The sequence below is a fragment of the Apodemus sylvaticus genome, unplaced genomic scaffold, assembly GCF_947179515.1.
Source record: "Apodemus sylvaticus unplaced genomic scaffold, mApoSyl1.1 scaffold_33, whole genome shotgun sequence".
Lineage (NCBI taxonomy): Eukaryota > Metazoa > Chordata > Mammalia > Rodentia > Muridae > Apodemus > Apodemus sylvaticus.
Window position 1 is genome coordinate 2716754 of NW_026263270.1, and position 26703 is coordinate 2743456.

Here is a 26703-nt window from a genome sequence, read left to right on the forward strand (position 1 = left end):
TGCGTACGTATATGTCTTTACTCTGCAAAACTGTATTTCCTTATGAAGTGGTATTCTTACATATCCTTTCGAGAGAAAACTGTCCTGTGCCTTCTCTTTTGAGGCTACACACTTAGACATACACGCAACATGAAAGCTTTTCGACTTACAACGTGTTGTTTAGGAAAAACAAGATAATTTCGCACGATGCGGGATTTCCTTAAAACGTGATTTTCTGAAAAAATTTGACAAAAGAAAATTCTCCTTTTGGTTCTCTTTAGATGCTACATGTTAAGACGTACACGCCACAACAATTCTTTTCGAGATACAACGTGTAGTTTTGGAGATACAAGCTAATTTTGTACTATGCGTTATTTCTTCTCGTAAAGAGTTTCCAATGCGTACGTATATGTCTTTACTCTGCAAAACTGTATTTCCTTATGAAGTGGTATTCTTACATATCCTTTCGAGAGAAAACTGTCCTGTGCCTTCTCTTTTGAGGCTACACACTTAGACATACACGCAACATGAAAGCTTTTCGACTTACAACGTGTTGTTTAGGAAAAACAAGATAATTTCGCACGATGCGGGATTTCCTTAAAACGTGATTTTCTGAAAAATTTTGACGAAAGAAAATTCTCCTTTTGGTTCTCTTTAGATGCTACATGTTTAGACGTACACGCCACAACAATTCTTTTCGAGATACAACGTGTAGTTTTGGAGATACAAGCTAATTTTGTACTATGCGTTATTTCTTCTCGTAAGGAGTTTCCAATGCGTACGTATATGTCTTTACTCTGCAAAGCTGTATTTCCTTATGAAGTGGTATTCTTACATATCCTTTCGAGAGAAAACTGTCCTGTGCCTTCTCTTTTGAGGCTACACACTTAGACATACACGCAACATGAAAGCTTTTCGACTTACAACGTGTTGTTTAGGAAAAACAAGATAATTTCGCACGATGCGGGATTTCCTTAAAACGTGATTTTCTGAAAAATTTTGACGAAAGAAAATTCTCCTTTTGGTTCTCTTTAGATGCTACATGTTAAGACGTACACGCCACAACAATTCTTTTCGAGATACAACGTGTAGTTTTGGAGATACAAGCTAATTTTGTACTATGCGTTATTTCTTCTCGTAAGGAGTTTCCAATGCGTACGTATATGTCTTTACTCTGCAAAACTGTATTTCCTTATGAAGTGGTATTCTTACATATCCTTTCGAGAGAAAACTGTCCTGTGCCTTCTCTTTTGAGGCTACACACTTAGACATACACGCAACATGAAAGCTTTTCGACTTACAACGTGTTGTTTAGGAAAAACAAGATAATTTCGCACGATGCGGGATTTCCTTAAAACGTGATTTTCTGAAAAATTTTGACGAAAGAAAATTCTCCTTTTGGTTCTCTTTAGATGCTACATGTTAAGACGTACACGCCACAACAATTCTTTTCGAGATACAACGTGTAGTTTTGGAGATACAAGCTAATTTTGTACTATGCGTTATTTCTTCTCGTAAGGAGTTTCCAATGCGTACGTATATGTCTTTACTCTGCAAAGCTGTATTTCCTTATGAAGTGGTATTCTTACATATCCTTTCGAGAGTAAACTGTCCTGTGCCTTCTCTTTTGAGGCTACACACTTAGACATACACGCAACATGAAAGCTTTTCGACTTACAACGTGTTGTTTAGGAAAAACAAGATAATTTCGCACGATGCGGGATTTCCTTAAAACGTGATTTTCTGAAAAATTTTGACGAAAGAAAATTCTCCTTTTGGTTCTCTTTAGATGCTACATGTTAAGACGTACACGCCACAACAATTCTTTTCGAGATACAACGTGTAGTTTTGGAGATACAAGCTAATTTTGTACTATGCGTTATTTCTTCTCGTAAAGAGTTTCCAATGCGTACCTATATGTCTTTACTCTGCAAAACTGTATTTCCTTATGAAGTGGTATTCTTACATATCCTTTCGAGAGAAAACTGTCCTGTGCCTTCTCTTTTGAGGCTACACACTTAGACATACACGCAACATGAAAGCTTTTCGACTTACAACGTGTTGTTTAGGAAAAACAAGATAATTTCGCACGATGCGGGATTTCCTTAAAACGTGATTTTCTGAAAAATTTTGACGAAAGAAAATTCTCCTTTTGGTTCTCTTTAGATGCTACATGTTAAGACGTACACGCCACAACAATTCTTTTCGAGATACAACGTGTAGTTTTGGAGATACAAGCTAATTTTGTACTATGCGTTATTTCTTCTCGTAAAGAGTTTCCAATGCGTACGTATATGTCTTTACTCTGCAAAACTGTATTTCCTTATGAAGTGGTATTCTTACATATCCTTTCGAGAGAAAAATGTCCTGTGCCTTCTCTTTTGAGGCTACACACTTAGACATACACGCAACATGAAAGCTTTTCGACTTACAACGTGTTGTTTAGGAAAAACAAGATAATTTCGCACGATGCGGGATTTCCTTAAAACGTGATTTTCTGAAAAATTTTGACGAAAGAAAATTCTCCTTTTGGTTCTCTTTAGATGCTACATGTTAAGACGTACACGCCACAACAATTCTTTTCGAGATACAACGTGTAGTTTTGGAGATACAAGCTAATTTTGTACTATGCGTTATTTCTTCTCGTAAAGAGTTTCCAATGCGTACGTATATGTCTTTACTCTGCAAAACTGTATTTCCTTATGAAGTGGTATTCTTACATATCCTTTCGAGAGAAAACTGTCCTGTGCCTTCTCTTTTGAGGCTATACACTTAGACATACACGCAACATGAAAGCGTTTCGACTTACAACGTGTTGTTTAGGAAAAACAAGATAATTTCGCACGATGCGGGATTTCCTTAAAACGTGATTTTCTGAAAAATTTTGACGGAAGAAAATTCTCCTTTTGGTTGTCTTTAGATGCTACATGTTAAGACGTACACGCCACAAGAATTCTTTTCGAGATACAACGTGTAGTTTTGGAGATACAAGCTAATTTTGTACTATGCGTTATTTCTTCTCGTAAGGAGTTTCCAATGCGTACGTATATGTCTTTACTCTGCAAAGCTGTATTTCCTTATGAAGTGGTATTCTTACATATCCTTTCGAGAGAAAACTGTCCTGTGCCTTCTCTTTTGAGGCTACACACTTAGACATACACGCAACATGAAAGCTTTTCGACTTACAACGTGTTGTTTAGGAAAAACAAGATAATTTCGCACGATGCGGGATTTCCTTAAAACGTGATTTTCTGAAAAATTTTGACGAAAGAAAATTCTCCTTTTGGTTCTCTTTAGATGCTACATGTTAAGACGTACACGCCACAACAATTCTTTTCGAGATACAACGTGTAGTTTTGGAGATACAAGCTAATTTTGTACTATGCGTTATTTCTTCTCGTAAAGAGTTTCCAATGCGTACGTATATGTCTTTACTCTGCAAAGCTGTATTTCCTTATGAAGTGGTATTCTTACATATCCTTTCGAGAGAAAACTGTCCTGTGCCTTCTCTTTTGAGGCTACACACTTAGACATACACGCAACATGAAAGCTTTTCGACTTACAACGTGTTGTTTAGGAAAAACAAGATAATTTCGCACGATGCGGGATTTCCTTAAAACGTGATTTTCTGAAAAATTTTGACGAAAGAAAATTCTCCTTTTGGTTCTCTTTAGATGCTACATGTTAAGACGTACACGCCACAACAATTCTTTTCGAGATACAACGTGTAGTTTTGGAGATACAAGCTAATTTTGTACTATGCGTTATTTCTTCTCGTAAAGAGTTTCCAATGCGTACCTATATGTCTTTACTCTGCAAAACTGTATTTCCTTATGAAGTGGTATTCTTACATATCCTTTCGAGAGAAAACTGTCCTGTGCCTTCTCTTTTGAGGCTACACACTTAGACATACACGCAACATGAAAGCTTTTCGACTTACAACGTGTTGTTTAGGAAAAACAAGATAATTTCGCACGATGCGGGATTTCCTTAAAACGTGATTTTCTGAAAAATTTTGACGAAAGAAAATTCTCCTTTTGGTTCTCTTTAGATGCTACATGTTAAGACGTACACGCCACAACAATTCTTTTCGAGATACAACGTGTAGTTTTGGAGATACAAGCTAATTTTGTACTATGCGTTATTTCTTCTCGTAAAGAGTTTCCAATGCGTACGTATATGTCTTTACTCTGCAAAACTGTATTTCCTTATGAAGTGGTATTCTTACATATCCTTTCGAGAGAAAAATGTCCTGTGCCTTCTCTTTTGAGGCTACACACTTAGACATACACGCAACATGAAAGCTTTTCGACTTACAACGTGTTGTTTAGGAAAAACAAGATAATTTCGCACGATGCGGGATTTCCTTAAAACGTGATTTTCTGAAAAATTTTGACGAAAGAAAATTCTCCTTTTGGTTCTCTTTAGATGCTACATGTTAAGACGTACACGCCACAACAATTCTTTTCGAGATACAACGTGTAGTTTTGGAGATACAAGCTAATTTTGTACTATGCGTTATTTCTTCTCGTAAAGAGTTTCCAATGCGTACGTATATGTCTTTACTCTGCAAAACTGTATTTCCTTATGAAGTGGTATTCTTACATATCCTTTCGAGAGAAAACTGTCCTGTGCCTTCTCTTTTGAGGCTATAGACTTAGACATACACGCAACATGAAAGCGTTTCGACTTACAACGTGTTGTTTAGGAAAAACAAGATAATTTCGCACGATGCGGGATTTCCTTAAAACGTGATTTTCTGAAAAATTTTGACGGAAGAAAATTCTCCTTTTGGTTCTCTTTAGATGCTACATGTTAAGACGTACACGCCACAAGAATTCTTTTCGAGATACAACGTGTAGTTTTGGAGATACAAGCTAATTTTGTACTATGCGTTATTTCTTCTCGTAAGGAGTTTCCAATGCGTACGTATATGTCTTTACTCTGCAAAGCTGTATTTCCTTATGAAGTGGTATTCTTACATATCCTTTCGAGAGAAAACTGTCCTGTGCCTTCTCTTTTGAGGCTACACACTTAGACATACACGCAACATGAAAGCTTTTCGACTTACAACGTGTTGTTTAGGAAAAACAAGATAATTTCGCACGATGCGGGATTTCCTTAAAACGTGATTTTCTGAAAAATTTTGACGAAAGAAAATTCTCCTTTTGGTTCTCTTTAGATGCTACATGTTAAGACGTACACGCCACAACAATTCTTTTCGAGATACAACGTGTAGTTTTGGAGATACAAGCTAATTTTGTACTATGCGTTATTTCTTCTCGTAAAGAGTTTCCAATGCGTACGTATATGTCTTTACTCTGCAAAGCTGTATTTCCTTATGAAGTGGTATTCTTACATATCCTTTCGAGAGAAAACTGTCCTGTGCCTTCTCTTTTGAGGCTACACACTTAGACATACACGCAACATGAAAGCTTTTCGACTTACAACGTGTTGTTTAGGAAAAACAAGATAATTTCGCACGATGCGGGATTTCCTTAAAACGTGATTTTCTGAAAAATTTTGACGAAAGAAAATTCTCCTTTTGGTTCTCTTTAGATGCTACATGTTAAGACGTACACGCCACAACAATTCTTTTCGAGATACAACGTGTAGTTTTGGAGATACAAGCTAATTTTGTACTATGCGTTATTTCTTCTCGTAAAGAGTTTCCAATGCGTACCTATATGTCTTTACTCTGCAAAACTGTATTTCCTTATGAAGTGGTATTCTTACATATCCTTTCGAGAGAAAACTGTCCTGTGCCTTCTCTTTTGAGGCTACACACTTAGACATACACGCAACATGAAAGCTTTTCGACTTACAACGTGTTGTTTAGGAAAAACAAGATAATTTCGCACGATGCGGGATTTCCTTAAAACGTGATTTTCTGAAAAATTTTGACGAAAGAAAATTCTCCTTTTGGTTCTCTTTAGATGCTACATGTTAAGACGTACACGCCACAACAATTCTTTTCGAGATACAACGTGTAGTTTTGGAGATACAAGCTAATTTTGTACTATGCGTTATTTCTTCTCGTAAAGAGTTTCCAATGCGTACCTATATGTCTTTACTCTGCAAAACTGTATTTCCTTATGAAGTGGTATTCTTACATATCCTTTCGAGAGAAAACTGTCCTGTGCCTTCTCTTTTGAGGCTACACACTTAGACATACACGCAACATGAAAGCTTTTCGACTTACAACGTGTTGTTTAGGAAAAACAAGATAATTTCGCACGATGCGGGATTTCCTTAAAACGTGATTTTCTGAAAAATTTTGACGAAAGAAAATTCTCCTTTTGGTTCTCTTTAGATGCTACATGTTAAGACGTACACGCCACAACAATTCTTTTCGAGATACAACGTGTAGTTTTGGAGATACAAGCTAATTTTGTACTATGCGTTATTTCTTCTCGTAAGGAGTTTCCAATGCGTACGTATATGTCTTTACTCTGCAAAGCTGTATTTCCTTATGAAGTGGTATTCTTACATATCCTTTCGAGAGTAAACTGTCCTGTGCCTTCTCTTTTGAGGCTACACACTTAGACATACACGCAACATGAAAGCTTTTCGACTTACAACGTGTTGTTTAGGAAAAACAAGATAATTTCGCACGATGCGGGATTTCCTTAAAACGTGATTTTCTGAAAAATTTTGACGAAAGAAAATTCTCCTTTTGGTTCTCTTTAGATGCTACATGTTAAGACGTACACGCCACAACAATTCTTTTCGAGATACAACGTGTAGTTTTGGAGATACAAGCTAATTTTGTACTATGCGTTATTTCTTCTCGTAAAGAGTTTCCAATGCGTACCTATATGTCTTTACTCTGCAAAACTGTATTTCCTTATGAAGTGGTATTCTTACATATCCTTTCGAGAGAAAACTGTCCTGTGCCTTCTCTTTTGAGGCTACACACTTAGACATACACGCAACATGAAAGCTTTTCGACTTACAACGTGTTGTTTAGGAAAAACAAGATAATTTCGCACGATGCGGGATTTCCTTAAAACGTGATTTTCTGAAAAATTTTGACGAAAGAAAATTCTCCTTTTGGTTCTCTTTAGATGCTACATGTTAAGACGTACACGCCACAACAATTCTTTTCGAGATACAACGTGTAGTTTTGGAGATACAAGCTAATTTTGTACTATGCGTTATTTCTTCTCGTAAAGAGTTTCCAATGCGTACGTATATGTCTTTACTCTGCAAAACTGTATTTCCTTATGAAGTGGTATTCTTACATATCCTTTCGAGAGAAAAATGTCCTGTGCCTTCTCTTTTGAGGCTACACACTTAGACATACACGCAACATGAAAGCTTTTCGACTTACAACGTGTTGTTTAGGAAAAACAAGATAATTTCGCACGATGCGGGATTTCCTTAAAACGTGATTTTCTGAAAAATTTTGACGAAAGAAAATTCTCCTTTTGGTTCTCTTTAGATGCTACATGTTAAGACGTACACGCCACAACAATTCTTTTCGAGATACAACGTGTAGTTTTGGAGATACAAGCTAATTTTGTACTATGCGTTATTTCTTCTCGTAAAGAGTTTCCAATGCGTACGTATATGTCTTTACTCTGCAAAACTGTATTTCCTTATGAAGTGGTATTCTTACATATCCTTTCGAGAGAAAACTGTCCTGTGCCTTCTCTTTTGAGGCTATACACTTAGACATACACGCAACATGAAAGCGTTTCGACTTACAACGTGTTGTTTAGGAAAAACAAGATAATTTCGCACGATGCGGGATTTCCTTAAAACGTGATTTTCTGAAAAATTTTGACGGAAGAAAATTCTCCTTTTGGTTGTCTTTAGATGCTACATGTTAAGACGTACACGCCACAAGAATTCTTTTCGAGATACAACGTGTAGTTTTGGAGATACAAGCTAATTTTGTACTATGCGTTATTTCTTCTCGTAAGGAGTTTCCAATGCGTACGTATATGTCTTTACTCTGCAAAGCTGTATTTCCTTATGAAGTGGTATTCTTACATATCCTTTCGAGAGAAAACTGTCCTGTGCCTTCTCTTTTGAGGCTACACACTTAGACATACACGCAACATGAAAGCTTTTCGACTTACAACGTGTTGTTTAGGAAAAACAAGATAATTTCGCACGATGCGGGATTTCCTTAAAACGTGATTTTCTGAAAAATTTTGACGAAAGAAAATTCTCCTTTTGGTTCTCTTTAGATGCTACATGTTAAGACGTACACGCCACAACAATTCTTTTCGAGATACAACGTGTAGTTTTGGAGATACAAGCTAATTTTGTACTATGCGTTATTTCTTCTCGTAAAGAGTTTCCAATGCGTACGTATATGTCTTTACTCTGCAAAGCTGTATTTCCTTATGAAGTGGTATTCTTACATATCCTTTCGAGAGAAAACTGTCCTGTGCCTTCTCTTTTGAGGCTACACACTTAGACATACACGCAACATGAAAGCTTTTCGACTTACAACGTGTTGTTTAGGAAAAACAAGATAATTTCGCACGATGCGGGATTTCCTTAAAACGTGATTTTCTGAAAAATTTTGACGAAAGAAAATTCTCCTTTTGGTTCTCTTTAGATGCTACATGTTAAGACGTACACGCCACAACAATTCTTTTCGAGATACAACGTGTAGTTTTGGAGATACAAGCTAATTTTGTACTATGCGTTATTTCTTCTCGTAAAGAGTTTCCAATGCGTACCTATATGTCTTTACTCTGCAAAACTGTATTTCCTTATGAAGTGGTATTCTTACATATCCTTTCGAGAGAAAACTGTCCTGTGCCTTCTCTTTTGAGGCTACACACTTAGACATACACGCAACATGAAAGCTTTTCGACTTACAACGTGTTGTTTAGGAAAAACAAGATAATTTCGCACGATGCGGGATTTCCTTAAAACGTGATTTTCTGAAAAATTTTGACGAAAGAAAATTCTCCTTTTGGTTCTCTTTAGATGCTACATGTTAAGACGTACACGCCACAACAATTCTTTTCGAGATACAACGTGTAGTTTTGGAGATACAAGCTAATTTTGTACTATGCGTTATTTCTTCTCGTAAAGAGTTTCCAATGCGTACGTATATGTCTTTACTCTGCAAAACTGTATTTCCTTATGAAGTGGTATTCTTACATATCCTTTCGAGAGAAAAATGTCCTGTGCCTTCTCTTTTGAGGCTACACACTTAGACATACACGCAACATGAAAGCTTTTCGACTTACAACGTGTTGTTTAGGAAAAACAAGATAATTTCGCACGATGCGGGATTTCCTTAAAACGTGATTTTCTGAAAAATTTTGACGAAAGAAAATTCTCCTTTTGGTTCTCTTTAGATGCTACATGTTAAGACGTACACGCCACAACAATTCTTTTCGAGATACAACGTGTAGTTTTGGAGATACAAGCTAATTTTGTACTATGCGTTATTTCTTCTCGTAAAGAGTTTCCAATGCGTACGTATATGTCTTTACTCTGCAAAACTGTATTTCCTTATGAAGTGGTATTCTTACATATCCTTTCGAGAGAAAACTGTCCTGTGCCTTCTCTTTTGAGGCTATAGACTTAGACATACACGCAACATGAAAGCGTTTCGACTTACAACGTGTTGTTTAGGAAAAACAAGATAATTTCGCACGATGCGGGATTTCCTTAAAACGTGATTTTCTGAAAAATTTTGACGGAAGAAAATTCTCCTTTTGGTTCTCTTTAGATGCTACATGTTAAGACGTACACGCCACAAGAATTCTTTTCGAGATACAACGTGTAGTTTTGGAGATACAAGCTAATTTTGTACTATGCGTTATTTCTTCTCGTAAGGAGTTTCCAATGCGTACGTATATGTCTTTACTCTGCAAAGCTGTATTTCCTTATGAAGTGGTATTCTTACATATCCTTTCGAGAGAAAACTGTCCTGTGCCTTCTCTTTTGAGGCTACACACTTAGACATACACGCAACATGAAAGCTTTTCGACTTACAACGTGTTGTTTAGGAAAAACAAGATAATTTCGCACGATGCGGGATTTCCTTAAAACGTGATTTTCTGAAAAATTTTGACGAAAGAAAATTCTCCTTTTGGTTCTCTTTAGATGCTACATGTTAAGACGTACACGCCACAACAATTCTTTTCGAGATACAACGTGTAGTTTTGGAGATACAAGCTAATTTTGTACTATGCGTTATTTCTTCTCGTAAAGAGTTTCCAATGCGTACGTATATGTCTTTACTCTGCAAAGCTGTATTTCCTTATGAAGTGGTATTCTTACATATCCTTTCGAGAGAAAACTGTCCTGTGCCTTCTCTTTTGAGGCTACACACTTAGACATACACGCAACATGAAAGCTTTTCGACTTACAACGTGTTGTTTAGGAAAAACAAGATAATTTCGCACGATGCGGGATTTCCTTAAAACGTGATTTTCTGAAAAATTTTGACGAAAGAAAATTCTCCTTTTGGTTCTCTTTAGATGCTACATGTTAAGACGTACACGCCACAACAATTCTTTTCGAGATACAACGTGTAGTTTTGGAGATACAAGCTAATTTTGTACTATGCGTTATTTCTTCTCGTAAAGAGTTTCCAATGCGTACCTATATGTCTTTACTCTGCAAAACTGTATTTCCTTATGAAGTGGTATTCTTACATATCCTTTCGAGAGAAAACTGTCCTGTGCCTTCTCTTTTGAGGCTACACACTTAGACATACACGCAACATGAAAGCTTTTCGACTTACAACGTGTTGTTTAGGAAAAACAAGATAATTTCGCACGATGCGGGATTTCCTTAAAACGTGATTTTCTGAAAAATTTTGACGAAAGAAAATTCTCCTTTTGGTTCTCTTTAGATGCTACATGTTAAGACGTACACGCCACAACAATTCTTTTCGAGATACAACGTGTAGTTTTGGAGATACAAGCTAATTTTGTACTATGCGTTATTTCTTCTCGTAAAGAGTTTCCAATGCGTACCTATATGTCTTTACTCTGCAAAACTGTATTTCCTTATGAAGTGGTATTCTTACATATCCTTTCGAGAGAAAACTGTCCTGTGCCTTCTCTTTTGAGGCTACACACTTAGACATACACGCAACATGAAAGCTTTTCGACTTACAACGTGTTGTTTAGGAAAAACAAGATAATTTCGCACGATGCGGGATTTCCTTAAAACGTGATTTTCTGAAAAATTTTGACGAAAGAAAATTCTCCTTTTGGTTCTCTTTAGATGCTACATGTTAAGACGTACACGCCACAACAATTCTTTTCGAGATACAACGTGTAGTTTTGGAGATACAAGCTAATTTTGTACTATGCGTTATTTCTTCTCGTAAAGAGTTTCCAATGCGTACGTATATGTCTTTACTCTGCAAAACTGTATTTCCTTATGAAGTGGTATTCTTACATATCCTTTCGAGAGAAAAATGTCCTGTGCCTTCTCTTTTGAGGCTACACACTTAGACATACACGCAACATGAAAGCTTTTCGACTTACAACGTGTTGTTTAGGAAAAACAAGATAATTTCGCACGATGCGGGATTTCCTTAAAACGTGATTTTCTGAAAAATTTTGACGAAAGAAAATTCTCCTTTTGGTTCTCTTTAGATGCTACATGTTAAGACGTACACGCCACAACAATTCTTTTCGAGATACAACGTGTAGTTTTGGAGATACAAGCTAATTTTGTACTATGCGTTATTTCTTCTCGTAAAGAGTTTCCAATGCGTACGTATATGTCTTTACTCTGCAAAACTGTATTTCCTTATGAAGTGGTATTCTTACATATCCTTTCGAGAGAAAACTGTCCTGTGCCTTCTCTTTTGAGGCTATACACTTAGACATACACGCAACATGAAAGCGTTTCGACTTACAACGTGTTGTTTAGGAAAAACAAGATAATTTCGCACGATGCGGGATTTCCTTAAAACGTGATTTTCTGAAAAATTTTGACGGAAGAAAATTCTCCTTTTGGTTCTCTTTAGATGCTACATGTTAAGACGTACACGCCACAAGAATTCTTTTCGAGATACAACGTGTAGTTTTGGAGATACAAGCTAATTTTGTACTATGCGTTATTTCTTCTCGTAAGGAGTTTCCAATGCGTACGTATATGTCTTTACTCTGCAAAGCTGTATTTCCTTATGAAGTGGTATTCTTACATATCCTTTCGAGAGAAAACTGTCCTGTGCCTTCTCTTTTGAGGCTACACACTTAGACATACACGCAACATGAAAGCTTTTCGACTTACAACGTGTTGTTTAGGAAAAACAAGATAATTTCGCACGATGCGGGATTTCCTTAAAACGTGATTTTCTGAAAAATTTTGACGAAAGAAAATTCTCCTTTTGGTTCTCTTTAGATGCTACATGTTAAGACGTACACGCCACAACAATTCTTTTCGAGATACAACGTGTAGTTTTGGAGATACAAGCTAATTTTGTACTATGCGTTATTTCTTCTCGTAAAGAGTTTCCAATGCGTACGTATATGTCTTTACTCTGCAAAGCTGTATTTCCTTATGAAGTGGTATTCTTACATATCCTTTCGAGAGAAAACTGTCCTGTGCCTTCTCTTTTGAGGCTACACACTTAGACATACACGCAACATGAAAGCTTTTCGACTTACAACGTGTTGTTTAGGAAAAACAAGATAATTTCGCACGATGCGGGATTTCCTTAAAACGTGATTTTCTGAAAAATTTTGACGAAAGAAAATTCTCCTTTTGGTTCTCTTTAGATGCTACATGTTAAGACGTACACGCCACAACAATTCTTTTCGAGATACAACGTGTAGTTTTGGAGATACAAGCTAATTTTGTACTATGCGTTATTTCTTCTCGTAAAGAGTTTCCAATGCGTACCTATATGTCTTTACTCTGCAAAACTGTATTTCCTTATGAAGTGGTATTCTTACATATCCTTTCGAGAGAAAACTGTCCTGTGCCTTCTCTTTTGAGGCTACACACTTAGACATACACGCAACATGAAAGCTTTTCGACTTACAACGTGTTGTTTAGGAAAAACAAGATAATTTCGCACGATGCGGGATTTCCTTAAAACGTGATTTTCTGAAAAATTTTGAAGAAAGAAAATTCTCCTTTTGGTTCTCTTTAGATGCTACATGTTAAGACGTACACGCCACAACAATTCTTTTCGAGATACAACGTGTAGTTTTGGAGATACAAGCTAATTTTGTACTATGCGTTATTTCTTCTCGTAAAGAGTTTCCAATGCGTACGTATATGTCTTTACTCTGCAAAACTGTATTTCCTTATGAAGTGGTATTCTTACATATCCTTTCGAGAGAAAAATGTCCTGTGCCTTCTCTTTTGAGGCTACACACTTAGACATACACGCAACATGAAAGCTTTTCGACTTACAACGTGTTGTTTAGGAAAAACAAGATAATTTCGCACGATGCGGGATTTCCTTAAAACGTGATTTTCTGAAAAATTTTGACGAAAGAAAATTCTCCTTTTGGTTCTCTTTAGATGCTACATGTTAAGACGTACACGCCACAACAATTCTTTTCGAGATACAACGTGTAGTTTTGGAGATACAAGCTAATTTTGTACTATGCGTTATTTCTTCTCGTAAAGAGTTTCCAATGCGTACGTATATGTCTTTACTCTGCAAAACTGTATTTCCTTATGAAGTGGTATTCTTACATATCCTTTCGAGAGAAAACTGTCCTGTGCCTTCTCTTTTGAGGCTATACACTTAGACATACACGCAACATGAAAGCGTTTCGACTTACAACGTGTTGTTTAGGAAAAACAAGATAATTTCGCACGATGCGGGATTTCCTTAAAACGTGATTTTCTGAAAAATTTTGACGGAAGAAAATTCTCCTTTTGGTTCTCTTTAGATGCTACATGTTAAGACGTACACGCCACAAGAATTCTTTTCGAGATACAACGTGTAGTTTTGGAGATACAAGCTAATTTTGTACTATGCGTTATTTCTTCTCTTAAGGAGTTTCCAATGCGTACGTATATGTCTTTACTCTGCAAAGCTGTATTTCCTTATGAAGTGGTATTCTTACATATCCTTTCGAGAGAAAACTGTCCTGTGCCTTCTCTTTTGAGGCTACACACTTAGACATACACGCAACATGAAAGCTTTTCGACTTACAACGTGTTGTTTAGGAAAAACAAGATAATTTCGCACGATGCGGGATTTCCTTAAAACGTGATTTTCTGAAAAATTTTGACGAAAGAAAATTCTCCTTTTGGTTCTCTTTAGATGCTACATGTTAAGACGTACACGCCACAACAATTCTTTTCGAGATACAACGTGTAGTTTTGGAGATACAAGCTAATTTTGTACTATGCGTTATTTCTTCTCGTAAAGAGTTTCCAATGCGTACGTATATGTCTTTACTCTGCAAAACTGTATTTCCTTATGAAGTGGTATTCTTACATATCCTTTCGAGAGAAAACTGTCCTGTGCCTTCTCTTTTGAGGCTACACACTTAGACATACACGCAACATGAAAGCTTTTCGACTTACAACGTGTTGTTTAGGAAAACCAAGATAATTTCGCACGATGCGGGATTTCCTTAAAACGTGATTTTCTGAAAAATTTTGACGAAAGAAAATTCTCCTTTTGGTTCTCTTTAGATGCTACATGTTAAGACGTACACGCCACAACAATTCTTTTCGAGATACAACGTGTAGTTTTGGAGATACAAGCTAATTTTGTACTATGCGTTCTTTCTTCTCGTAAAGAGTTTCCAATGCGTACGTATATGTCTTTACTCTGCAAAACTGTATTTCCTTATGAAGTGGTATTCTTACATATCCTTTCGAGAGAAAACTGTCCTGTGCCTTCTCTTTTGAGGCTACACACTTAGACATACACGCAACATGAAAGCTTTTCGACCTACAACGTGTTGTTTAGGAAAAACAAGATAATTTCGCACGATGCGGGATTTCCTTAAAACGTGATTTTCTGAAAAATTTTGACGAAAGAAAATTCTCCTTTTGGTTCTCTTTAGATGCTACATGTTAAGACGTACACGCCACAACAATTCTTTTCGAGTTACAACGTGTAGTTTTGGAGATACAAGCTAATTTTGTACTATGCGTTATTTCTTCTCGTAAAGAGTTTCCAATGCGTACGTATATGTCTTTACTCTGCAAAACTGTATTTCCTTATGAAGTGGTATTCTTACATATCCTTTCGAGAGAAAACTGTCCTGTGCCTTCTCTTTTGAGGCTACACACTTAGACATACACGCAACATGAAAGCTTTTCGACTTACAACGTGTTGTTTAGGAAAAACAAGATAATTTCGCACGATGCGGGATTTCCTTAAAACGTGATTTTCTGAAAAATTTTGACGAAAGAAAATTCTCCTTTTGGTTCTCTTTAGATGCTACATGTTTAGACGTACACGCCACAACAATTCTTTCGAGATACAACGTGTAGTTTTGGAGATACAAGCTAATTTTGTACTATGCGTTATTTCTTCTCGTAAAGAGTTTCCAATGCGTACTTATATGTCTTTACTCTGCAAAACTGTATTTCCTTATGAAGTGGTATTCTTACATATCCTTTCGAGAGAAAACTGTCCTGTGCCTTCTCTTTTGAGGCTACACACTTAGACATACACGCAACATGAAAGCTTTTCGACTTACAACGTGTTGTTTAGGAAAAACAAGATAATTTCGCACGATGCGGGATTTCCTTAAAACGTGATTTTCTGAAAAAATTTGACGAAAGAAAATTCTCCTTTTGGTTCTCTTTAGATGCTACATGTTAAGACGTACACACCACAACAATTCTTTTCGAGATACAACGTGTAGTTTTGGAGATACAAGCTAATTTTGTACTATGCGTTATTTCTTCTCGTAAAGAGTTTCCAATGCGTACGTATATGTCTTTACTCTGCAAAACTGTATTTCCTTATGAAGTGGTATTCTTACATATCCTTTCGAGAGAAAACTGTCCTGTGCCTTCTCTTTTGAGGCTACACACTTAGACATACACGCAACATGAAAGCTTTTCGACTTACAACGTGTTGTTTAGGAAAAACAAGATAATTTCGCACGATGCGGGATTTCCTTAAAACGTGATTTTCTGAAAAATTTTGACGAAAGAAAATTCTCCTTTTGGTTCTCTTTAGATGCTACATGTTTAGACGTACACGCCACAACAATTCTTTTCGAGATACAACGTGTAGTTTTGGAGATACAAGCTAATTTTGTACTATGCGTTATTTCTTCTCGTAAGGAGTTTCCAATGCGTACGTATATGTCTTTACTCTGCAAAGCTGTATTTCCTTATGAAGTGGTATTCTTACATATCCTTTCGAGAGAAAACTGTCCTGTGCCTTCTCTTTTGAGGCTACACACTTAGACATACACGCAACATGAAAGCTTTTCGACTTACAACGTGTTGATTAGGAAAAACAAGATAATTTCGCACGATGCGGGATTTCCTTAAAACGTGATTTTCTGAAAAATTTTGACGAAAGAAAATTCTCCTTTTGGTTCTCTTTAGATGCTACATGTTAAGACGTACACGCCACAACAATTCTTTTCGAGATACAACGTGTAGTTTTGGAGATACAAGCTAATTTTGTACTATGCGTTATTTCTTCTCGTAAACAGTTTCCAATGCGTACGTATATGTCTTTACTCTGCAAAACTGTATTTCCTTATGAAGTGGTATTCTTACATATCCTTTCGAGAGAAAACTGTCCTGTGCCTTCTCTTTTGAGGCTACACACTTAGACATACACGCAACATGAAAGCTTTTCGACTTACAACGTGTTGTTTAGGAAAAACAAGATAATTTCGCACGATGCGGGATTTCCTTAAAACGTGATTTTCTGAAAAATTTTGACGAAAGAAAATTCTCCTTTTGGTTCTCTTTAGATGCTACATGTTAAGACGTACACGCCACAACAATTCTTTTCGAGATACAACGTGTAGTTTTGGAGATACAAGCTAATTTTGTACTATGCGTTATTTCTTCTCGTAAGGAGTTTCCAATGCGTACGTATATGTCTTTACTCTGCAAAGCTGTATTTCCTTATGAAGTGGTATTCTTACATATCCTTTCGAGAGAAAACTGTCCTGTGCCTTCTCTTTTGAGGCTACACACTTAGACATACACGCAACATGAAAGCTTTTCGACTTACAACGTGTTGTTTAGGAAAAACAAGATAATTTCGCACGATGCGGGATTTCCTAAAACGTGATTTTCTGAAAAATTTTGACGAAAGAAAATTCTCCTTTTGGTTCTCTTTAGATGCTACATGTTAAGACGTACACGCCACAACAATTCTTTTCGAGATACAACGTGTAGTTTTGGAGATACAAGCTAATTTTGTACTATGCGTTATTTCTTCTCGTAAAGAGTTTCCAATGCGTACGTATATGTCTTTACTCTGCAAAACTGTATTTCCTTATGAAGTGGTATTCTTACATATCCTTTCGAGAGAAAACTGTCCTGTGCCTTCTCTTTTGAGGCTACACACTTAGACATACACGCAACATGAAAGCTTTCGACTTACAACGTGTTGTTTATGAAAAACAAGATAATTTCGCAAGATGCGGGATTTCCTTAAAACGTGATTTTCTGAAAAATTTTGACGAAAGAAAATTCTCCTTTTGGTTCTCTTTAGATGCTACATGTTAAGACGTACACGCCACAACAATTCTTTTCGAGATACAACGTGTAGTTTTGGAGATACAAGCTAATTTTTTACTATGCGTTATTTCTTCTCGTAAAGAGTTTCCAATGCGTACGTATATGACTTTACTATGCATAACTGTATTTCCTTATGAAGTGGTATTCTTACATATCCTTTCGAGAGAAAACTGTCCTGTGCCTTCTCTTTTGAGGCTACACACTTAGACATACACGCAACATGAAAGCTTTTCGACTTACAACGTGTTGTTTAGGAAAAACAAGATAATTTCGCACGATGCGGGATTTCCTTAAAACGTGATTTTCTGAAAAATTTTGACGAAAGAAAATTCTCCTTTTGGTTCTCTTTAGATGCTACATGTTAAGACGTACACGCCACAACAATTCTTTTCGAGATACAACGTGTAGTTTTGGAGATACAAGCTAATTTTGTACTATGCGTTACTTCTTCTCGTAAAGAGTTTCCAATGCGTACGTATATGTCTTTACTCTGCAAAACTGTATTTCCTTATGAAGTGGTATTCTTACATATCCTTTCGAGAGAAAACTGTCCTGTGCCTTCTCTTTTGAGGCTACACACTTAGACATACACGCAACATGAAAGCTTTTCGACTTACAACGTGTTGTTTAGGAAAACCAAGATAATTTCGCACGATGCGGGATTTCCTTAAAACGTGATTTTCTGAAAAATTTTGACGAAAGAAAATTCTCCTTTTGGTTCTCTTTAGATGCTACATGTTAAGACGTACACGCCACAGCAATTCTTTTCGAGATACAACGTGTAGTTTTGGAGATACAAGCTAATTTTGTACTATGCGTTCTTTCTTCTCCTAAAGAGTTTCCAATGCGTACGTATATGTCTTTACTCTGCAAAACTGTATTTCCTTATGAAGTGGTATTCTTACATATCCTTTCGAGAGAAAACTGTCCTGTGCCTTCTCTTTTGAGGCTACACACTTAGACATACACGCAACATGAAAGCTTTTCGACTTACAACGTGTTGTTTAGGAAAAACAAGATAATTTCGCACGATGCGGGATTTCCTTAAAACGTGATTTTCTGAAAAATTTTGACGAAAGAAAATTCTCCTTTTGGTTCTCTTTAGATGCTACATGTTAAGACGTACACGCCACAGCAATTCTTTTCGAGATACAACGTGTAGTTTTGGAGATACAAGCTAATTTTGTACTATGCGTTATTTCTTCTCTTAAAGAGTTTCCAATGCGTACGTATATGTCTTTACTCTGCAAAACTGTATTTCCTTATGAAGTGGTATTCTTACATATCCTTTCGAGAGAAAACTGTCCTGTGCCTTCTCTTTTGAGGCTACACACTTAGACATACACGCAACATGAAAGCTTTTCGACTTACAACGTGTTGTTTAGGAAAAACAAGATAATTTCGCACGATGCGGGATTTCCTTAAAACGTGATTTTCTGAAAAATTTTGACGAAAGAAAATTCTCCTTTTGGTTCTCTTTAGATGCTACATGTTAAGACGTACACGCCACAACAATTCTTTTCGAGATACAACGTGTAGTTTTGGAGATACAAGCTAATTTTGTACTATGCGTTATTTCTTCTCTTAAAGAGTTTCCAATGCGTACGTATATGTCTTTACTCTGCAAAACTGTATTTCCTTATGAAGTGGTATTCTTACATATCCTTTCGAGAGAAAACTGTCCTGTGCCTTCTCTTTTGAGGCTACACACTTAGACATACACGCAACATGAAAGCTTTTCGACTTACAACGTGTTGTTTAGGAAAAACAAGATAATTTCGCACGATGCGGGATTTCCTTAAAACGTGATTTTCTGAAAAATTTTGACGAAAGAAAATTCTCCTTTTGGTTCTCTTTAGATGCTACATGTTAAGACGTACACGCCACAACAATTCTTTTCGAGATACAACGTGTAGTTTTGGAGATACAAGCTAATTTTGTACTATGCGTTATTTCTTCTCGTAAAGAGTTTCCAATGCGTACCTATATGTCTTTACTCTGCAAAACTGTATTTCCTTATGAAGTGGTATTCTTACATATCCTTTCGAGAGAAAACTGTCCTGTGCCTTCTCTTTTGAGGCTACACACTTAGACATACACGCAACATGAAAGCTTTTCGACTTACAACGTGTTGTTTAGGAAAAACAAGATAATTTCGCACGATGCGGGATTTCCTTAAAACGTGATTTTCTGAAAAATTTTGACGAAAGAAAATTCTCCTTTTGGTTCTCTTTAGATGCTACATGTTAAGACGTACACGCCACAACAATTCTTTTCGAGATACAACGTGTAGTTTTGGAGATACAAGCTAATTTTGTACTATGCGTTATTTCTTCTCGTAAAGAGTTTCCAATGCGTACGTATATGTCTTTACTCTGCAAAACTGTATTTCCTTATGAAGTGGTATTCTTACATATCCTTTCGAGAGAAAAATGTCCTGTGCCTTCTCTTTTGAGGCTACACACTTAGACATACACGCAACATGAAAGCTTTTCGACTTACAACGTGTTGTTTAGGAAAAACAAGATAATTTCGCACGATGCGGGATTTCCTTAAAACGTGATTTTCTGAAAAATTTTGACGAAAGAAAATTCTCCTTTTGGTTCTCTTTAGATGCTACATGTTAAGACGTACACGCCACAATAATTCTTTTCGAGATACAACGTGTAGTTTTGGAGATACAAGCTAATTTTGTACTATGCGTTATTTCTTCTCGTAAAGAGTTTCCAATGCGTACGTATATGTCTTTACTCTGCAAAACTGTATTTCCTTATGAAGTGGTATTCTTACATATCCTTTCGAGAGAAAACTGTCCTGTGCCTTCTCTTTTGAGGCTACACACTTAGACAGATACGCAACATGAAAGCTTTTCGACTTACAACGTGTTGTTTAGGAAAAACAAGATAATTTCGCACGATGCGGGGTTTCCTTAAAACGTGATTTTCTGAAAAATTTTGACGAAAGAAAATTCTCCTTTTGGTTCTCTTTAGATGCTACATGTTAAGACGTAAACGCCACAACAATTCTTTTCGAGATACAACGTGTAGTTTTGGAGATACAAGCTAATTTTGTACTATGCGTTATTTCTTCTCGTAAAGAGTTTCCAATGCGTACGTATATGTCTTTATTCTGCAAAACTGTATTTCCTTATGAAGTGGTATTCTTACATATCCTTTCGAGAGAAAACTGTCCTGTGCCTTCTCTTTTGAGGCTACACACTTAGACATACACGCAACATGAAAGCTTTTCGACTTACAACGTGTTGTTTAGGAAAAACAAGATAATTTCGCACGATGCGGGATTTCCTTAAAACGTGATTTTCTGAAAAATTTTGACGAAAGAAAATTCTCCTTTTGGTTCTCTTTAGATGCTACATGTTAAGACGTACACGCCACAACAATTCTTTTCGAGATACAACGTGTAGTTTTGGAGATACAAGCTAATTTTGTACTATGCGTTATTTCTTCTCGTAAAGAGTTTCCAATGCGTACGTATATGTCTTTACTCTGCAAAACTGTATTTCCTTATGAAGTGGTATTCTTACATATCCTTTCGAGAGAAAACTGTCCTGTGCCTTCTCTTTTGAGGCTACACACTTAGACATACACGCAACATGAAAGCTTTTCGACTTACAACGTGTTGTTTAGGAAAAACAAGATAATTTCGCACGATGCGGGATTTCCTTAAAACGTGATTTTCTGAAAAATTTTGACGAAAGAAAATTCTCCTTTTGGTTCTCTTTAGATGCTACATGTTAAGACGTACACGCCACAACAATTCTTTTCGAGATACAACGTGTAGTTTTGGAGATACCAGCTAATTTTGTACTATGCGTTATTTCTTCTCGTAAAGAGTTTCCAATGCGTACGTATATGTCTTTACTCTGCAAAACTGTATTTCCTTATGAAGTCGTATTCTTACATATCCTTTCGAGAGAAAACTGTCCTGTGCCTTCTCTTTTGAGGCTACACACTTAGGCATATACGCAACATGAAAGCTTTTCGACTTACAACGTGTTGTTTAGGAAAAACAAGATAATTTCGCACGATGCGGGGTTTCCTTAAAACGTGATTTTCTGAAAAATTTTGACGAAAGAAAATTCTCCTTTTGGTTCTCTTTAGATGCTACATGTTAAGACGTAAACGCCACAACAATTCTTTTCGAGATACAACGTGTAGTTTTGGAGATACAAGCTAATTTTGTACTATGCGTTATTTCTTCTCGTAAAGAGTTTCCAATGCGTACGTATATGTCTTTATTCTGCAAAACTGTATTTCCTTATGAAGTGGTATTCTTACATATCCTTTCGAGAGAAAACTGTCCTGTGCCTTCTCTTTTGAGGCTACACACTTAGACATACACGCAACATGAAAGCTTTTCGACTTACAACGTGTTGTTTAGGAAAAACAAGATAATTTCGCACGATGCGGGATTTCCTTAAAACGTGATTTTCTGAAAAATTTTGACGAAAGAAAATTCTCCTTTTGGTTCTCTTTAGATGCTACATGTTAAGACGTACGCGCCACAAGAATTCTTTTCGAGATACAACGTGTAGTTTTGGAGATACAAGCTAATTTTGTACTATGCGTTATTTCTTCTCGTAAGGAGTTTCCAATGCGTACGTATATGTCTTTACTCTGCAAAGCTGTATTTCCTTATGAAGTGGTATTCTTACATATCCTTTCGAGAGAAAACTGTCCTGTGCCTTCTCTTTTGAGGCTACACACTTAGACATACACGCAACATGAAAGCTTTTCGACTTACAACGTGTTGTTTAGGAAAAACAAGATAATTTCGCACGATGCGGGATTTCCTTAAAACGTGATTTTCTGAAAAATTTTGACGAAAGAAAATTCTCCTTTTGGTTCTCTTTAGATGCTACATGTTAAGACGTACACGCCACAACAATTCTTTTCGAGATACAACGTGTAGTTTTGGAGATACAAGCTAATTTTGTACTATGCGTTATTTCTTCTCGTAAAGAGTTTCCAATGCGTACGTATATGTCTTTACTCTGCAAAACTGTATTTCCTTATGAAGTGGTATTCTTACATATCCTTTCGAGAGAAAACTGTCCTGTGCCTTCTCTTTTGAGGCTACACACTTAGACATACACGCAACATGAAAGCTTTTCGACTTACAACGTGTTGTTTAGGAAAAACAAGATAATTTCGTACGATGCGGGATTTCCTTAAAACGTGATTTTCTGAAAAATTTTGACGAAAGAAAATTCTCCTTTTGGTTCTCTTTAGATGCTACATGTTAAGACGTACACGCCACAACAATTCTTTTCGAGATACAACGTGTAGTTTTGGAGATACAAGCTAATTTTGTACTATGCGTTATTTCTTCTCGTAAAGAGTTTCCAATGCGTACGTATATGTCTTTACTCTGCAAAACTGTATTTCCTTATGAAGTGGTATTCTTACATATCCTTTCGAGAGAAAACTGTCCTGTGCCTTCTCTTTTGAGGCTACACACTTAGACATACACGCAACATGAAAGCTTTTCGACTTACAACGTGTTGTTTAGGAAAAACAAGATAATTTCGCACGATGCGGGATTTCCTTAAAACGTGATTTTCTGAAAAATTTTGACGAAAGAAAATTCTCCTTTTGGTTCTCTTTAGATGCTACATGTTAAGACGTACACGCCACAAGAATTCTTTTCGAGATACAACGTGTAGTTTTGGAGATACAAGCTAATTTTGTACTATGCATTATTTCTTCTCGTAAGGAGTTTCCAATGCGTACGTATATGTCTTTACTCTGCAAAGCTGTATTTCCTTATGAAGTGGTATTCTTACATATCCTTTCGAGAGAAAACTGTCCTGTGCCTTCTCTTTTGAGGCTACACACTTAGACATACACGCAACATGAAAGCTTTTCGACTTACAACGTGTTGTTTAGGAAAAACAAGATAATTTCGCACGATGCGGGATTTCCTTAAAACGTGATTTTCTGAAAAATTTTGACGAAAGAAAATTCTCCTTTTGGTTCTCTTTAGATGCTACATGTTAAGACGTACACGCCACAACAATTCTTTTCGAGATACAACGTGTAGTTTTGGAGATACAAGCTAATTTTGTACTATGCGTTATTTCTTCTCGTAAAGAGTTTCCAATGCGTACGTATATGTCTTTACTCTGCAAAACTGTATTTCCTTATGAAGTGGTATTCTTACATATCCTTTCGAGAGAAAACTGTCCTGTGCCTTCTCTTTTGAGGCTACACACTTAGACATACACGCAACATGAAAGCTTTTCGACTTACAACGTGTTGTTTAGGAAAAACAAGATAATTTCGCACGATGCGGGATTTCCTTAAAACGTGATTTTCTGAAAAATTTTGACGAAAGAAAATTCTCCTTTTGGTTCTCTTTAGATGCTACATGTTAAGACGTACACGCCACAACAATTCTTTTCGAGATACAACGTGTAGTTTTGGAGATACAAGCTAATTTTGTACTATGCGTTATTTCTTCTCGTAAAGAGTTTCCAATGCGTACGTATATGTCTTTACTCTGCAAAACTGTATTTCCTTATGAAGTGGTATTCTTACATATCCTTTCGAGAGAAAACTGTCCTGTGCCTTCTCTTTTGAGGCTACACACTTAGACATACACGCAACATGAAAGCTTTTCGACTTACAACGTGTTGTTTAGGAAAAACAAGATAATTTCGTACGATGCGGGATTTCCTTAAAACGTGATTTTCTGAAAAATTTTGACGAAAGAAAATTCTCCTTTTGGTTCTCTTTAGATGCTACATGTTAAGACGTACACGCCACAACAATTCTTTTCGAGATACAACGTGTAGTTTTGGAGATACAAGCTAATTTTGTACTATGCGTTATTTCTTCTCGTAAAGAGTTTCCAATGCGTACGTATATGTCTTTACTCTGCAAAACTGTATTTCCTTATGAAGTGGTATTCTTACATATCCTTTCGAGAGAAAACTGTCCTGTGCCTTCTCTTTTGAGGCTACACACTTAGACATACACGCAACATGAAAGCTTTTCGACTTACAACGTGTTGTTTAGGAAAAACAAGATAATTTCGCACGATGCGGGATTTCCTTAAAACGTGATTTTCTGAAAAATTTTGACGAAAGAAAATTCTCCTTTTGGTTCTCTTTAGATGCTACATGTTAAGACGTACACGCCACAAGAATTCTTTTCGAGATACAACGTGTAGTTTTGGAGATACAAGCTAATTTTGTACTATGCATTATTTCTTCTCGTAAGGAGTTTCCAATGCGTACGTATATGTCTTTACTCTGCAAAGCTGTATTTCCTTATGAAGTGGTATTCTTACATATCCTTTCGAGAGAAAACTGTCCTGTGCCTTCTCTTTTGAGGCTACACACTTAGACATACACGCAACATGAAAGCTTTTCGACTTACAACGTGTTGTTTAGGAAAAACAAGATAATTTCGCACGATGCGGGATTTCCTTAAAACGTGATTTTCTGAAAAATTTTGACGAAAGAAAATTCTCCTTTTGGTTCTCTTTAGATGCTACATGTTAAGACGTACACGCCACAACAATTCTTTTCGAGATACAACGTGTAGTTTTGGAGATACAAGCTAATTTTGTACTATGCGTTATTTCTTCTCGTAAAGAGTTTCCAATGCGTACGTATATGTCTTTACTCTGCAAAACTGTATTTCCTTATGAAGTGGTATTCTTACATATCCTTTCGAGAGAAAACTGTCCTGTGCCTTCTCTTTTGAGGCTACACACTTAGACATACACGCAACATGAAAGCTTTTCGACTTACAACGTGTTGTTTAGGAAAAACAAGATAATTTCGCACGATGCGGGATTTCCTTAAAACGTGATTTTCTGAAAAATTTTGATGAAAGAAAATTCTCCTTTTGGTTCTCTTTAGATGCTACATGTTAAGACGTACACGCCACAACAATTCTTTTCGAGATACAACGTGTAGTTTTGGAGATACAAGCTAATTTTGTACTATGCGTTATTTCTTCTCGTGAAGAGTTTCCAATGCGTACGTATATGTCTTTACTCTGCAAAACTGTATTTCCTTATGAAGTGGTATTCGTACATATCCTTTCGAGAGAAAAATGTCCTGTGCCTTCTCTTTTGAGGCTACACAGTTAGACATACACGCAACATGAAAGCTTTTCGACTTACAACGTGTTGTTTAGGAAAAACAAGATAATTTCGCACGATGCGGGATTTCCTTAAAACGTGATTTTCTGAAAAATTTTGACGAAAGAAAATTCTCCTTTTGGTTCTCTTTAGATGCTACATGTTAAGACGTACACGCCACAACAATTCTTTTCGAGATACAACGTGTAGTTTTGGAGATACAAGCTAATTTTATACTATGCGTTATTTCTTCTCATAAAGAGTTTCCAATGCGTACCTATATGTCTTTACTCTGCAAAACTGTATTTCCTTATGAAGTGGTATTCTTACATATCCTTTCGAGAGAAAACTGTCCTGTGCCTTCTCTTTTGAGGCTACACTCTTAGACATACACGCAACATGAAAGCTTTTCGACTTACAACGTGTTGTTTAGGAAAAACAAGATAATTTTGCACGATGCGGGATTTCCTTAAAACGTGATTTTCTGAAAAATTTTGACGAAAGAAAATTCTCCTTTTGGTTCTCTTTAGATGCTACATGTTAAGACGTACACGCCACAACAATTCTTTTCGAGATACAACGTGTAGTTTTGGAGATACAAGCTAATTTTGTACTATGCGTTATTTCTTCTCGTAAAGAGTTTCCAATGCGTACCTATATGTCTTTACTCTGCAAAACTGTATTTCCTTATGAAGTGGTATTCTTACATATCCTTTCGAGAGAAAACTGTCCTGTGCCTTCTCTTTTGAGGCTACACACTTAGACATACACGCAACATGAAAGCTTTTCGACTTACAACGTGTTGTTTAGGAAAAACAAGATAATTTCGCACGATGCCGGATTTCCTTAAAACGTGATTTTCTGAAAAATTTTGACGAAAGAAAATTCTCCTTTTGGTTCTCTTTAGATGCTACATGTTAAGACGTACACGCCACAACAATTCTTTTCGAGATACAACGTGTA